General features: G+C 39.7%; 1 long non-coding RNA gene across 1 annotated transcript in view; it reads left to right on the top strand.

The window, feature by feature from the left end:
• LOC149524197 (uncharacterized) overlaps positions 1-16,660 on the top strand; it is a 69,459-nt gene that overhangs the window by 16,115 nt on the left and 36,684 nt on the right. Inside the window, exon 2 of the long non-coding RNA XR_016349809.1 lies at positions 9,661-9,717. This is a non-coding gene — a long non-coding RNA (uncharacterized LOC149524197). The remainder of the gene's footprint in view (positions 1-9,660; positions 9,718-16,660) is intronic.

The following is a 16,660-nucleotide window of genomic DNA, read 5'->3' as shown; positions in this document are numbered from 1 at the left end:
GGTATATTCCTGAGATTACCTGAAAAAAGGGCAGTGAGATTCCAATGTGCATCTTTTATTACTAAAAAATTAATTCTGCAAAACTGAAAAGGACGATTCCCACCAAAGTTTAAAGCCTGGCTCAGTGACATGGCTGACCTCATAGCTGATGAATGACTGGCATTCCTCAGAAGGTGAATGTCTGAAAATGCAAGGCAATTTGTGTTTTTTAGAGGGCAATGACTAACGTAGAGTCAGAAGACAAATATGTCCCTTCCTCACTACCACCCTGCCCTGCCTTTATCCTAATAAAGCATCCAGGATTTTGGTATATTTGTTATATTTGGAAATTTAATAAAATATATATATATTAATGCCTTACCCCAGACTCCTGTGCTTTTTTTCCGTGTTTAGCAATTATTTTCAATGATTGAAAGAGAGATATCAAGATTTGAAATTGGGTCCAGGCAGGTAAGCATTTTCAGCTCACTTGTTAGGTGCCATAGAATAGAATAAGATATAACACTTCATTTACACAATCCTGGGACTTCCCCAGTCAAGACAAATAGTGTAGTGACATCTGAAGACTAATTTTCTTAATGGCTCAGTGTGAGTACTTATACACCTGAAAGCTCTGTTCAGCAAAAAGTCCAAAATATAGACCAAAACATGAAGCCCAGTGTCCATGAACAGTCATGCTAGTGCTCGTCTGCGACCCTGGGAATTCATGACTGGGTGTAATGCTCAGGTGTGCTGCCTGTTCTAAGGTCTGCTCACCACACTGGCCTCCCAGGAAATGAAATTCAAATTTTCCCAGGTCTTTTTCTGTTCTCCTGCAGCAGAGTAGACTTGAATGTTCTGGCCAGGACAATCAGGCTGGGGCACTGTGGGACAAAACCTAGAGGCCAAGAACTTTTACTTTCATGGCTTTGCACCTGCACTACCATAAAGTTGACCATTCACGATCAAATTGAGCATTACTCCACATGAAAAACTCAAATACCAAAACCACTTTAGTGGCCCTTAAGGTTGATGGAATGGATTTGGTGGTGTGGACTCATTGGTTAGAAATTTGACCAAATGCAGTTATGTTCAACCTAAATTTCCAGTTTGGATCAGGCCTAATATAGAATGCTTGCCAGTTAAAGTTATATCTTAAAGTTATAGCTATATAAACTTGGTTGGGATTTTCAAAAGTACTCAACACTGGCCTAATGCTATCTCCACTAAACTCAGTGAACCCATATTGATCTTAATGGATGCAGAATTAGCCATTGTTGTGCACTTTTCAAAATCCTACCTGATACTTTTCCTAGAGCAACTTGAGAGGTTATTTCGAATATAACCATTTTAAAAAAAAACATGTTCTACAGTAACAGCCCAAAGGTCTATTGAACACTATTGTAATCTGAAGACTTCTATTATAAATATGATTTGAAAATGTGATGTTCTTTGTGTACAATTTAAATATATAATGTGCTTCTTTTACTAGAGGATTAAGAGAAAAAAATAAAAACACCTTATAAAGTTGCATCTGTCACTTTCTACACAGTCATTTATTCAGTTATACACACAGAATAATGTTCAAGTGCAGAAAGTACTTTTTGCACAGAGGACAATTTGTTATTTTACTATCAGAATGATGTGAAACTCAATAGTTTGATAAAATCCAAAATCTCAGTGCAAAACTCAACCAGCAGCTCCCAATGTTTTTTGGTTCTGGACCAAACCTGTGTGAAAATATTAGTTACACCTGCTTTTCCTACAAAAACCATGAACTGGCTCATTATTTGAACCGCTACTGAGTTTCACCTGAAGCACATCACTACTAACAACTCAGAGCAGACCAAAAAGGGTTGTAAATTTCAGAGAACTTGGCCTGAGTTCAGGTCTGTAACAAAGCTGGAACATGGTGAGATTCACTTACAAATATTTTCCATAGCTCCAGTAACTTGACCTACAAATATTACGTTTCTAATTGTTCAGTATTAGTCTATGCTAAAATAGCATCTGCTGACACTTCTCGTAAAAAATGAAGTTGCACATTACATGCACAAAATTGAAAAATGTGGGGGCTGAATTTGAGGCACCTAAAATTTGGCACTTTGTGTACTGCCATGGCTAGCACACTGAGTAGACTAAAGAGAAATAACAAACATAAAAATTGTAAAAGATGAGGAAATATCAGCATTCGTGGATCAGCAGATGTGTAGACACATTGCATACATAATGTGAGTCACTAGAACTATCCAGAGTCATGTTTGTCTCTCGGGCATTGGACTCAGCTGTGTAACTGACTCAAGAATATAATTTCCCTGCTTTTTGTGTTTTTCAGCTTTGCCAAATCTCTTCCTTTCTGGTCTCTGTATTCTGTAATGGTCAGTTTGGGAATCACTATCCTATAATGTGTGTAGTGTCTGATATCTCTTAGTCATCTCTATAATGGTTTTCCTATAACTATTTGGATTTAGTTCTGGGAATACAGACATTTTGGTCAGCTGTTCAAATAATTGTGTAAGAGACATTAGCAAAGGATTAACTTGTTACAACTTCAGTTTGCTAGTTTAGTTTAGTTTAGTGTTACTCTGTTCTCTAAACAACACCTCAATCTCAGTCGCTATAGATATAACTGACTCTGAGACAAAAGATCGAGATACCAGCTTCCTTCAGATTTGAAAGTATTTAGACGTGGAGTGTTGGAAATAAGCCAGGACACTCTGGATGCAGGTGAAAACAAGTGGAGGATTTATTATACATCAGCTGATGGAGTGACACGCAGGGGTTACCCTGGTGAACACTGGTTAATTAACACTATACAATAGGTTATATAGTCAGCAGGTGGACGGAGGAAAAATGATTTGATAGGTCTAGCAGCAAGACGAAATGAGCACATAAGCCAATAGAACTACTAAAGATTACATAATATCTCCGCCCATTGCAAAGTAACAGCTCGTTAATTAATATACAGGTGGTTATTGTTCAAATGCCAAAACATGTCAGCAAAACAGTAATAACATTTTAGTTCTGCGTAGATGATGATGTTGCTATAGCAGGCGGGTATGGCCTTGAGTTGGTGCAGCACTTGGTTCTCAGGCTTATTATCTAGGGCTATGTCTAGACTGCAAGCCTCTTTCGAAAGAGAGCGTCTAGACTGCACGCGGAATTTCGAAAAAGCAAGCCGCTTTTTCGAAAGAAAGCACCCAGTGAGTCTGGATGCTCTCTTTCTAAAAAGCCTGTTTGCTTTCAAGAACGCCTTCTTTCGAAAGAGCACTTTTGAAAGAAGGCGTTCTTCCTCGTGGAATTAAGTTTACCACCGTCGAAAGAAAAACCGCATTCTTTCGATTTAATTTCGAAAGAACGCGGCTGCAGTCTAGATGCAGGTGAAGTTTTTTCGAAAAAAGGCTACTTTTTTTGAAAAAACCCCTGAGTCTGGACACAGCCTAGGAGTGAAGCAAGACAGTTTAAGCAAATTTTATTAATGTAGGGTTTGGGGTACATATGGGGGCTAAAGAGGGGTGCATAATTAATTGATGACTCTGTGAACTGAAGAACCAGGTTGCAGCAGAGAAGATGCTGGACAGAGGACAAGATGGTGGCAGGCTATGTGAGTGTTTCCATTACATGTCACGTTGCACTTTAATGTATTCATTGGGCATTTATTTGAACATTTGCCCTTGGTTTACATTGGGTTCTGGCTGTTTTGTTTTGGAATAGCCCTGATTTTTGGTTGCACTTATTATATCTTGTTGCATTGACACATTTGCTTTTAGTAGCTATACTGCCTGTGTTGAAAACCTGTACTGAGTTTGCTGTGTTCTAGCAAATAATAATAATGGAGAAATAAAAAATGTAGTAAAGTATATGATTTACAATTCTTGTAAATGAAACTGTGCCAGTCAAACACAGTAATTATAATTCCCTACCTGAGCCCCAAATGTCTCATAAATATTAAAATAATCATAGACAAACTATAATGTTGCAATCACATTAAAACTCTTCTTCTTTTAGGGAAGTCTTTATTAAAAGTTGTTTCGTACTAGTTCATTGATTGTTAATTAACTCAAAGTAATTAATACCCCTTTAAAGGCTAGTGTGGATACTCCCAAACTGTATGGTCCAGAATTGGTAACTAGCCAAAAGTTCATTCCTGGCTTGAGAAAAGCTTAGATGTTTGTAGCCTAGAACAAACACTGCGGAAAGTCCAGGCCAGCTTTTATAAATGGGTTAAACTAACCTAAGTCAATTGCTTTAATATGATTTTAAAGTCACCAAACCCTTAGGGGTCTGCATCAGAGCAGCAACACCAGTTGCTGAATCAGAGTTATTCCCATGAATAAACAAGTCCCAACTGTCATCCAGGACTCCTCACTCTCTCAGGCTATGTCTACACAGCAGCGTTATTTCGGAATAACTGACATTATTCCGAAATAACAAAAAGCACGTCTACACAGCAAGCCGTTATTTCAAAATAATGGTGAGCTGGAGGACCTCTTACTCCAACTCCTGTAACTGTCATTTCATGAGGAGTAAGGGAAGTCAAAGAAAGAATGTTCTTCCTTCGACTTTCTGCTGTGTAGACAGTGCCAAAAGCCAAAGCAAGCTATTTGGACTTAAGCTATGAAATTGATGTAGCTGAAGTTGTGTAACTTGTTCTGACTTTAGCCCTGCTGTGTAGACATCCCCTCATTTCATAGTAACTTCATCTACAACTGAAAGTCACTAACACATTCTCTGTTGTCCATTTAGATAACAGTCATACTTGGCAAGAATGATTCTGCCTCTCTGGCTGTGTCTAGACTGCATTCCTCTGTAGACAGAAGGATGCAAATCAAGCACTTAGGAAGTGCAAATGAGCCCAGGATTTAAATATCCCGGGCTTCATTCGCATACTCACATTTCGATGCTGTGCAGATCAGGATCAGTGTCAAAAGTGAAAGTAAAGTGTAGCCACAGTTCTGCCAACAGCAGGGGCTTTTTCAACAGATCCTGTATTCCTCAAAAAATGGATACAGGATATAGGATACGGGATCTGTTGAAAAAGCCCCTGCTGTCAGCAGAAAAGCGGAAGAACCGCAGCTACACTTTACCTTCACTTTCGACACTGAGCCTGATCGGCACAGTGTCAGAATGTGAGTATGCAAATGAAGCCCGGGATATTTAAATCCCGGGCTCATTTGCACTTCTGAAGTGCTTGATTTGCATCCCTCTGTCGGCAGAGGGATGCAGCCTAGACGTAGCCTCTCTGTGCTATCATATTTTGAAAACATTCTTTTTCCTAGTATACTTTCCTTCTTTGGCTAAGTTACAGTTCTTCCACCAGTAACAGTATATTGTACAGAGCCTATCTAAATATTTTGCTTTCTATCAAAGAGGCTCTTTAGTGGGTGGCAATTTAGATTTACAGACCCTAAATCCATAGATTTTTTTTTTTTTGTAATAAAAAATGTGGACAGATCATGGACTTGGTCCAGCCATGCTCAAGTATTTACAAAACATTTTTCTTTGCATCATAAACAATTTTAATGAGTTCAACACCCAGATTGACTGTGATGGGTCACTGAATCAAACAAAGCTTTACAGTTATCTGATGTGAAACATCCTGATAATCAAAAATCATATTATGAAAATCAGATCATTCAAAAGGATCTGGACAAACTGGAGAAATGGTCTCAGGTAAATAGGATGAAGTTTACTAAGGACAAATGCAAAGTACTCCACTTAGGAAGGAACAATCAGTTTCATATATACAGAATGGGAAGTGACTGCCTAAGAAGGAATACCGCAGAAAGGAATCTAGGAGTCCTAGGGGACAGCAAGCTAAATATGGGAACATCTACACAGAAAGTGACATTATTCTGAAATAACATAGTCCGCGTCTACAATATAAGCAATTATTTCAACATAAAGTCAAAATAATGTCAAGCTGGAGAATTTCTTATTCTGACTCCTGTAACCCTCATTTTACAAGGAGTAAGGGAAGTCAGAGGAAGAGTGCTCTTTCTCAGACTTCCTGTTGTGCAAACAGCACCAAAAGCCGAAATAAGCTATTTCGACTTAAGCTATGCAATTGACGTAGCTGAAGTTGAGTAACTTATTTCAGCTTTAGCCCTGCTGCATAGACATGCCCTATGAGTCAACAGAATGACGCTGTTGCAAAAAAAAAAATCATTCTGGGATGCAATTAACAGAAGGATTATAAACAAGAAACGAAGAGTAATTTTTCCACTCTACTCTGCTGGAGCATTGTGTTCAGTTCTGTGTATCACATTTCATAAAGATGTGGAGAAAGTGGAGAAGGTCCACAGAACAGCAACAAAAATGACCAAAGATCTAGAAAACAAGATATATTGGGGAAAACTGAAAGAATTGTTTAGTTTGGAAAGAAGAAGACTGATAGCAGCTTTCTAGTACCTGAAAGGGTGTTATAAGAAGGAGGGAGAAAAATTATTTTCCCTAATCTCTTATGATAGAAGAAGAAGCAATAATTTTACATTGTAGCAATGGAGGTTTTGGCTGAACATTAGGAAAAAACTTCCTAACTGTCAGCGCGTGGCTAAGCACTGGAATAAATTGAGTAGGGAGGTTGTGGATTCTCCATCACTGGAGATATTTAAGAGCAAGTTGGATAAATGTCTATCAGGGATGGTCTAGACAGTATTTGGTCCTGCCGTGAGGGCAGAGGACTGGACTCGATGATCTCTCAAGGTCCCTTCCAGTCCTAGTCTTCTATGATTCTATGAATCTCTCAGGACATGGCTACACTAGAGTCTTTGAAGCTCAGATTAGATAGATATCTATCAGAGATGATGTAGATGGTGCTTGGTCCTGCCATGACTGCAGGGAACTGGACTCGATGACCTCTTTCTTCCAGTTCTAGTATTCTGTATCATTCTATGAAATATATAGAACTTGCAATATTAGTCAAGTTTAAATAATATGGTAACATGCCTTGCACCCCACACCAACTTTTCATCCATTAATAATCAGGCAACAAAAGGTAATGTGTTTCCATATGTTCCTTATCGGCTTGATAACATTATTCATAATAATATACCAGTTTTCTATGCACAGCATGTTTCAAAGTGCAATTATTTTTCAAACAGTTCAAGCTCTCTGCTCTTTTATAAGCTACCTAGCAACAATACAAAACATCAGAACAGGTTAGGAACTTCTCATGGCATCTTTTCTGATTCCTTTTTTTTCAGATGGCACCAGAAAAATCATAGATGGGATTTATTTTCAAAGGAGCCTCATGTGGCAGTAGAGCTCCTGGAATTTGCCACTGGTATCTCAGGATGGTTTTTAGCACATCTCTTAACCTTTGTTTTCCAAGCAGTTATATTGGTTATATTGTCATTGTGTATTTTGTGTATTCATATTGTGTGTTATGGCTGGTAGTACTTAACAAAAATAGGCAGTGAAATTAAATAAAACAGGAATATTATCTACCTTTCAGGATAATTTATGAAGGGGTCGGAAGAAACTACTGCCTTGGATTGCAGTTATCCAAGTGACAAAAAAAAGTTAGGAATAAATAGTTTTTCTCATGCCAAAAGACTAAGGGTATGTCTACACTACCCTCCTAGTTCGAACTAGGAGGGTAATGTATGCATACCGCACTTGCTAATGAAGCCCGGGATTTGAATTTCCCGGGCTTCATTAGCATAAGCGGGGAGCCGCCATTTTTAAATCCCCGCTGCTTCGAACCCCGTGTAGCGCGGCTACACAGGGCTCGAACTAGGTAGTTCGGACTAGGGTGCCTATTCCGAACTACCGGTACTCCTCGTACCGGTACTACCTAGTTCGAGCCCCGTGTAGCCGCGCTACACGGGGTTCGAAGCAGCGGGGATTTAAAAATGGCGGCTCCCCGCTTATGCTAATGAAGCCCGGGAAATTCAAATCCCGGGCTTCATTAGCAAGTGCGGTATGCATACATTACCCCGCTAGTTCGAACTAGCGGGGTAGTGTAGACATACCCTAAGAGGGTTGCCTTAAAGAGTTAGTATTAGGAGCAGTTTCATTTAGAACAGTTATTAATGTTGTGAAAAAAGGAGTGAGTCATAAAATAGTTTGGATTACAGATTACCTAAACTACCAATATGGTAATGGGTTCACAATTCTCACTAGTGCCCAAATAACTAGAGCCCAAATTCGTGGTCCATTTTGATCAATTTCACAGTTATAGAAGTTTTAAAATAGTGAATTTTATTATCTCAGCTATTTAAATCTGAAATTTCATGGTATTTAAATTATAGGGGCCCTGAACTGAAAAGGACTTGTGGGGAGTTTGCTAGGGTAATGTATGTGTTTGTGGGGAGGGAGGGGGGAGAGGCTACTGCTACTCTTGATTCTTTTATGCTGCTGACCATAGCACTGCCTCTAGAGGTGGGGGCACCTGTAGAGCAGTGGCTGCTGGCTGGTAGCCCAGCTCTGAAAGCATAAGTGCCACCAGCAGTGCGGAAATAAGGGAAGCAATATGGCATAGAATTCATCAATTATCCTGTGCTGCTGCTGGTGGGGTGCTGCCATTGTAGCTGGGTGCCTGGCCAACAAGTCCTGCTCTCCTGCCACCCAGCTCTGAAGGCAGTGAAAAAATAAGGATGGAAATGCCATGAAGAGGGTCACAAGTTTATTTTAGGGTGGATCAACTCCCTTTTTGTAAGGACCCCTAATTTGAAAAACTCTGGTCTCTTCTGTGAAATGAGTACAGTATAGCATAAAAGCTCTCAAAAGACCAGAATTAACAATGAAGAGACCAGATTTCATGGTCTATGACACATTTTTTGTGGCTCTGAATTCAGTAGAGCCCTAGTAATAACAGACATTCATAATGCTTTTCAAATAAAGATTGTGAGCCTATTACCAGCTCTGGTCATTTACTTAACCTGTAATCCAAACATTATGATCATTTAGTCTGGCCTCTTATACAATTTGGGTCATAGGACTTGCCTCAATTAATTCCTGTTTGAACTAGAGCAGATCTTTTAGAAAAACGACTCTTGATTTAAACGTTTCAGAATCCACCACAACCTTTCATAAATTGTTCCAAAAGTGAGTTACCCTCACTGTTACTATATGCTCCTTTATTTATAGCCTGATTTTTTCTAGGTTCAGCTTTCAGCCATTGTTTCTTGTTGTACCTTTGTCTGGTAGACTGAAAAGTCCTCTGTTATCATACTTTTGCTTCCCATGTAGGCGTTTACATTAAGTCACCCACTGATTTTCAATTTGGGCTCATCTAGATTACAAAAGAGGGATGTAAATGAGCCCGATCAAAACTGGATTTAACTATCCCATGCTTCATTTGCATATTCTCATCCAATCGCTGTTTCGAAAAAGGGTATTTTGAAAAGGAAACTGCAGTCTAGACGCGGTTCTTTTGAAAAAAAAAAACCCTTTTTCGAAAGAACCCATACTCCTCATTTTTCTTTCTTTCTTTTTTTTTTTTTTTTTTTTGAAAGAACCATGTCTAGACTGTGGTTTCAATTTTGAAATACCCTTTTTTAAAACAGCAATAGGACACGAATATGCAAATGAAGCATGAGATATTTAAATCCGTGCTTCATTTGCACTTTCAATCAGGTTTATTTACATCCCTCTTTTGAAAGAGGGATGTAGTCTAGACATAGCCTTTGATAACTTAAATAGATTGAGTTTGTTGTTTCATTATATGTTTTCCAGTCATCGTCCAGTGAGTGCAGTGCTCCAGTATTGATCATTCCAGGGCGAAACACACAGGTAATATTGCCTCTTTATTCCTACATAGTTCTCAGTTTATATATTAGATGACTGTAATAGCCCTTTTCGTTATGTCCTCATACTCATTGCTTTCCAAGACAGAGCCCCCTTTCCTCCAAGTCCTGTCCTTTTCACTATGGAACTCCACTCCACACACTAGTGGGGAGGGAAGAGGTTTGGGCTGGCTCGGGCCACAGTTTCTTCTCCATTCCCGCTGCTCCCAAGGAGAGGGGAGGCTCAGGCCATGCATCCTCTTCCCTCCCTGCTTCTCCGGGGCACTCTTCCCCTCCCCGTGGTGGGGGTGGTGCCTCAGTGGAGGGGGCGGGACTGTATGTGAGGTTGGGGGACATGCTTCCTCTTAGGAATTTCTCAAGTCTTCTCAAATGTTCTCTGTGACAGATGGCGTGATGGACACCTCTCCTTTTATAATGGTATAGATTTCTGAAGCCACTTTTTTTCCTGTGCATCTCTATCCTTCAGTTCTAACCTACTCTTCCCTGTAAAGGTCAAGGGTGCAGCAGTAAGTTTCCAGCTTGAGACAGATAGCTATTGAATTGCCTGAACTAATCTGAGTTCACATAACCAAATCAGCATCAAGCACAGTCACAGCCTCATGTTCCCCTTCTTGGGCTCCCTAATAATAGTCCATAATCTCTCATGTCATTCAATTACATCACTCCTTAAAGTTTCTGGTTTATTAAAGTAACTCAGTAATAGCTTAGTGTCAATTCAAACACCTTTCCCAGAATCTGCAATTCTTCTACCCTTTCCTGGCTCCGTAATTCCTTCCAAAGTGCAGGTCCTTCTGCCTGTGTTTCTTAAAGCCTCTTTCTCTTACTGTTTTTGCCCCTGCCTTTCACTGCAGATAGCTTCATCAGTGCTCTGGGCTGAAACTTCAGGAATAACGCAATGCTGTATTTGGGAGCTTAGCGGGGTCAGTAGCCTCCCCTAAAGTTTGAACTCCTGGATTGCATATCTGAAGTCTGCTTAAAGTGTGTGCTTTAGCTCCAGAGGCAGTTCTTAAATGCAATGGCGTTTGTGCTGCTCCCAGCTTTGCCTTTGCAAAAGCAGGGTGATCAAGATAACAAAAGGCTTTGTTATTCAAGTAACTGAAGGATCCATAAAGTATCATAAAAACATTGCAGAGCACTCCACTTAAAACAGGGCTACTCAACTTTGGAAGCCCCAGGTTCCACAATGATACTCACAGCACATGCTAAGGGCCGCTGTTTAAGGGTGCTTGCATATACATACAAATATATGCAAATAGCTTCTTTCACATTGACGGGCATGAATACAAAGATTAAGGCAAGACTACAAACACACATCAAGATCAATAACAACGATCTTCCCTTTACTGATAGATTTGTATATTTGGGTAGTATCATCACCTCAGATGGTGGAAGTAAGCAAGACATTCAGAATAGACTGAGTAAAGCACAAAATGCCTTTATCAGTATGAATAACATCTGGAAATCCTCAAAGTACAGCATGCGCACTTAGCTGAAACTATACAACAGCTGTGTTCTTCTAGTGCTTCTCTATGGAGCAGAATGTTGGCACATGATACAACGAGACCTTACTAAATTGTCTACATTCCATACCAAGAATCTTAGAAGAATAATCAGGATATTTTGGCCAAATAAAATTTCCAACGAAGACCTACTGTCTCAGTGTAAACAGGAAGACATGGCCACTATAATTATGAAAAGATGCTGGCGATGGATAGGTCATGTGTTACAAAGAGAAGACGGATCTATTATGAAAATTGCACTCCACTGGAAACCAGATGGGAAGAGAAAGAGAGGAAGACTAAAAACAACCTGGCGCCGAACGGTAGAACAAGAATTAAAAGACCATCATCACACTTGGGGAACAATAGGCGCTTTGGCCTGCGACTGACAGAAGTGGAAGGACTTTGTTGCTGCCCTATGCACCATTGGCGTAACGGGCAGTAAGTAAGTAAGTAAGTACAAACACACAGGCCCCATTTAAGTCAGTTCTGCTATTAATAAAATGCAATATTTATCCGATTTCTATCCATATGACAGCTCTTTTAATGAGCAATGACAGTACAAGAATTTAACTAGTAAAATGCATAGCAACAGAAGACCATTATGTTGACTACTTTTTTGCTTTAGCTCCCACCCACGGGGCACATGTTGAGCCCCGTGTTACCGCAAACCACACCACAGACCACAAACAAATGGGCCACGGGCCACATGTTGAGTAGCCCTGACTTATAAGATAGGGAAAAACAATCTGCATTTGTACCACTGCTGTTAAACTTCTTATAAATATTCTTCAAAAAGGAGTAAACGGTGAGATGGCAAAATTTGCCAATGATACAAAATAGTTAAGTCCAAAGCTGACTGCAGGGAGTTACAAAGGGATCTCACAAACTGGGTGACTGGGCAACACAAGGGCAGATGGAATACAGAGTTGATAAGTGCAAAGTAATGCATAAGGAAAAATACAATCACAATTATACATACAAAAATGATGGGTTGTAAATAGCTGTTACCACTCAAGAAAGAGATCTTGGAATCATTGTTCTCTGAAAGCATCTGCTCAATGTGCAGTGACAGTCTAAAAAATCAACAGAATATTGGAAATCATTAGGAAAGTAATAGATAATGAGACATAAAATATCCTATTGCTGCTATATAAAGTCATTGTATGCCCATACCTTGAAAACTGTATGCAGAACTGCTCGGCGCATCTGAAAAAGATGTATTGGATTGGAAAAGATGTAGAAAGGGCAATAGAAATGACTGGGGGTAAGAAACAGCTTCCATTTGAACAAAGATTAATAAGACTGGGACTTTTCAGCTTGCAGATCCCACTCCGCTTCCAGAGCTGAGACAGAGCTCAGAGTCCTGGCACTCTCTCTCTCTCTCCACAGAGTTAGTTACAAAGTAAGACTATACATTAAAATTTAAAGGCTAACCAATGTTCCTTAAGTGACTTGCCACAAGATGTCAACTATGTTAGGATTAGAGATGAGTGGGTCTGATATCTATTTAATTTTCTTTTTTGTATAGAAATTAGATATAGTGCTCCTGATAGCTAATTGCTAAATTATCTGCCAAAAATCTCAAGTTTTCCAATGCCTTAGTAGCCCCTTGAAAGAGGTGATTTGTGTGTGGGGGGGAGCAGAGGCAGATGGGGTCCCCTCCCCCCATTTGCTGTTTGACTTGTATGGAGCATGCTCAGTAACATTGCTGAATCACCTGTCCTCAGTTTATTTCCCTTTATACTTGCTTTCCACCCCCATCACGACATGCACAGGTCACCCTCCTGGCCAAAATCTGAAATGGCACCCCTACATTCCTGCCTGGCCTGGCCTAGAAGGTATATCCTAGTTAACTGTTTCTGTCACGTGGCATTCCAGACTGAGATGCTGTATCAATGAATGAGGATATAAAATTCTCCTTGATCATAGGCTCAATCCAGCTTCTACTGGTTAGAGGGTATTGAGAGAAAGAGAGAGAGAGAGAATATGAATATGTCAAATACACACAAATATAGTTATATTTTGTTTAAATAAATACATATAAAATAAGTTTATTCAATATAACAAGAAGAGAGATTAGGGGAAAATCCTGTTTGTATTTCTAAAGAAGATTCAGATTGCTATGGGACAGCTTGGGATTTTTTGGTTTAAACAAGTAATCTGCCAATAAGGTGGCAAAATCTTACCAGGATTATTAGTCTAAACTGAAAACCAGAGTCCTTACTCAGTCAGGGTATGTCTACACTACCCTCCTAGTTCGAACTAGGAGGGTAATGTAGGCATACCGCACTTGCAAATGAAGCCCGGGATTTGAATTTCCCGGGCTTCATTTGCATAAGCGGGGAGCCGCCATTTTTAAAACCCCGCTGGTTCGAACCCCGTGCAGTGCGGCTACACGGGGCTCGAACTAGGTAGTTTGGACTAGGATTCCTATTCCGAACTACCGGTACACCTCGAGGTGTACCGGTAGTTCGGAATAGGAATCCTAGTTCGAGCCCCTTGTAGCCGCGCTGCACGGGGTTCGAACCAGCGGGGTTTTAAAAATGGCGGCTCCCCGCTTATGCAAATGAAGCCCGGGAAATTCAAATCCTGGGCTTCATTTGCAAGTGCGGTATGCCTACATTACCCTCCTACTTCGAACTAGCGGGGTAGTGTAGACATACCCTCAGTTATGTATAAATTGTCCTTGGAGTCAAGTTTTAGGGATAAAATAATATGCTGGCAACCCTCCCAGTTTCATGGGAACCTAGTTACATAACCTTAATAGTATCAGACCATGCTTCAAGTTCCATTTATGTTAATCATGGACTTTAACTTGATTAACTAGAAAACTGTAATAGCTATAACCTTAAACAGACATTTATGTGATTATTAACATGATAATTAGCTCTTTGCTCACTGATTTCAAAATCATTCTAATCTTAGCCATCGAAATTACTCATCATTGCATAGTCACTCCAGGTCAAATGCTGTGCAACGTACCTAAATGCTGTGATCTCCAGAAATGTGATGCACATATCTTGCATCATTCCTTCTTTTATACCTTTCACACAAATACTTTTGTCACATAGTTACCATGAGCACATTTTATTGCTTCCTAGCTTATTTGATTGGTAACATAGCAAACAATATGTACTTTATTTCTTATATAGTGGCATATGACGCAATTTAATTCCATAGCAAACAGCAGTAAGGGGTGGAGTTCCATTGACAGGCAAAACTTCTCCATATGTTCTTAAGCTAACACAAACATTTAGAAAAAGAATACTTTAGTTCAAATAATTCCTGGATACATTTGACATGAGCTCCATTGTCACAACACTGTTCTTATACTCTTGTCTCTGTCTTTTTACGACTATTATTGCTATTTAATTTTTATTAGGGAAGCAACTAAGGATCCCAGGTCATGGACCAGGACACATTGTTTCAGGCATTCTGCAATCACAGAACAAAAAAAACACTTGTTGCCTCGAAGACCTTAAGATTTAAGGGTGCATCTACACAGCAGGGGTTAACTTGAAATAAGCTATATAAATTGGGCTTACAATTGTGTAGTTTATTTAAAAATAGCTTAGTTAGAAATTGGGAGAGTCTACACAGCACTTATTCCAAAATGGAGCACTCTTCTCTGAATTCCCTTACTCCTCATATAATGCGGGTTACAGGAGTCGGAGTAAGAAGTCCTCCAGCTTGACAGTATTTTGACACTATTTCGAAATAACTGCTTGTCGTGTAGACACGGACCAAGTTATTTCAAAATAACGCTAGTTATGTCTGTGTAGACATACCCTAAGTGAGTCCTTCTCCCTTCAATTGTTCTACTCTCAGTCCTCTCTGCAATGGGGCACCAGTCACTGGGATCAGCCGAGATACGAAAGCCCCAGGCAGCCATTTACATAGCCTCCATCCTGGCACTACTCTCATTCCAGGCCTCGTTTAGAGCTGTCAAGTAGTGAAGTAGAATTAAGCTAGGTGAGATGCAGGTGCAAAATTGTCAGATGAAGTCTTATCATACTGAAGTTGCCAAATACATCTGCTAATCAAATAATATTTGGAAAAGTGAATATAAGATCTGAAAAGAAATATGTGATTTACCCACATACTGCTCCCAAGGGATTCCATCCCTTCCCTTCCCCTCCTCCTATACGCACCAAGAATCCAGCAGCCCCTTTACACACAGTCCCCAGGACAGTCTTACCCTCTCTTCCTCCTGTAGGCAATGCCTGCTGGCCTGCATCTTACCCTCCTAAATTCCTGAAAGTGCCAGGAACTCTCCTCCCCTCCACCAAAGATCTTAAAGAGGAAAGGCCCCAAAGCCACTCCAAATGGATGACCCTGGGATCTATCTCCAAGGGTTGATTGTTATGGCCACAACCCTCCTCATCCATTGGAGGTTTTTTGACAGGAGTAGACACATCTAGTCCCTCCCATATTGTGGAACAGGAAAATCTCCTGCCATTCTGCCAATTCCTTTCATTTATTTTTTGAAGCTGAGTTACTCCAGACTCCTTAGTGGTGATCAGCATCCAAGAAAACCAATATCCGCTGTCTTCCATTCTCCCCATCTGAACATGCCAAAATCCCATTAATGCTAAGGGGAGCTTTCACTGTGTGGGGTGTGTCATAATGACTGTTGGCATGTATTGTTTAATTCTAGAAAGCATTTCAGGGAAAGTTTGTTCAAAATTCATTATAAAATAAAATGGTATTCTGTATGTACTATATATTAAGCCCAAAGTACATAAAGTAAAAGTGGAATTTAAAAAATGAATTATTGGCTGAGCAATGAGGTAGCTATAAAATAAGGAATTAAATGTAGATAGAGCTCTTTTTTTCTGTATCTTTTTCATCTTCAGTCCCATAACATCAGTGGTTTTTAAATGTAAAGAGTAACTGCTATAAATTTAAAAAACTGCTGAAGCATCAGGTTACTTTTTCCAAAAGGCAACATTAATTATTAAAGTAGCCTACAAAGATATGTGGTTAGCAAGAATTACTGCTGTTTAATTCCCCTGTTTTAACTAAAAGATAAAAAAGAAACAATTCTGATGTTCTGGTCTTGTAAAACACCACATAAAAATTTGCCTAAACTGAAAAGTGTAAGCAGTTAGCTGCAAGGAAACGGAAATGCAGATCAACATCTTGCTAAGTCTGTCATTGCCATAATCATTGATGTCAAGAATATAGAAGGATTCAAAGATGGATCCAACATTTATATAGAGATTGAGAACAGCCACAATTATTCTTAAAAAGATTTAAAAATAGACCAGAAATCATATAAAGTCCCATGCTTTAGGGCCAAACCCATCTTCAACTAACAGGATTAGGAAGAAACTTCCCCATGGCAGGATATCTTGCATTTCTGAAGAATCTAGTAGTAGACACTGTGCGAGACATCATTAATTAGATGGCCACAGATCTGATTGG

This window comes from Pelodiscus sinensis, chromosome 6 (genome assembly GCF_052426305.1).
Source record: "Pelodiscus sinensis isolate ZL-2025 chromosome 6, ASM5242630v1, whole genome shotgun sequence".
In the NCBI taxonomy this organism is placed as follows: domain Eukaryota; kingdom Metazoa; phylum Chordata; order Testudines; family Trionychidae; genus Pelodiscus; species Pelodiscus sinensis.
The sequence above is the reverse complement of the archived record's forward strand: the minus strand, read 5'-3'. Positions and strand labels throughout refer to the sequence as shown.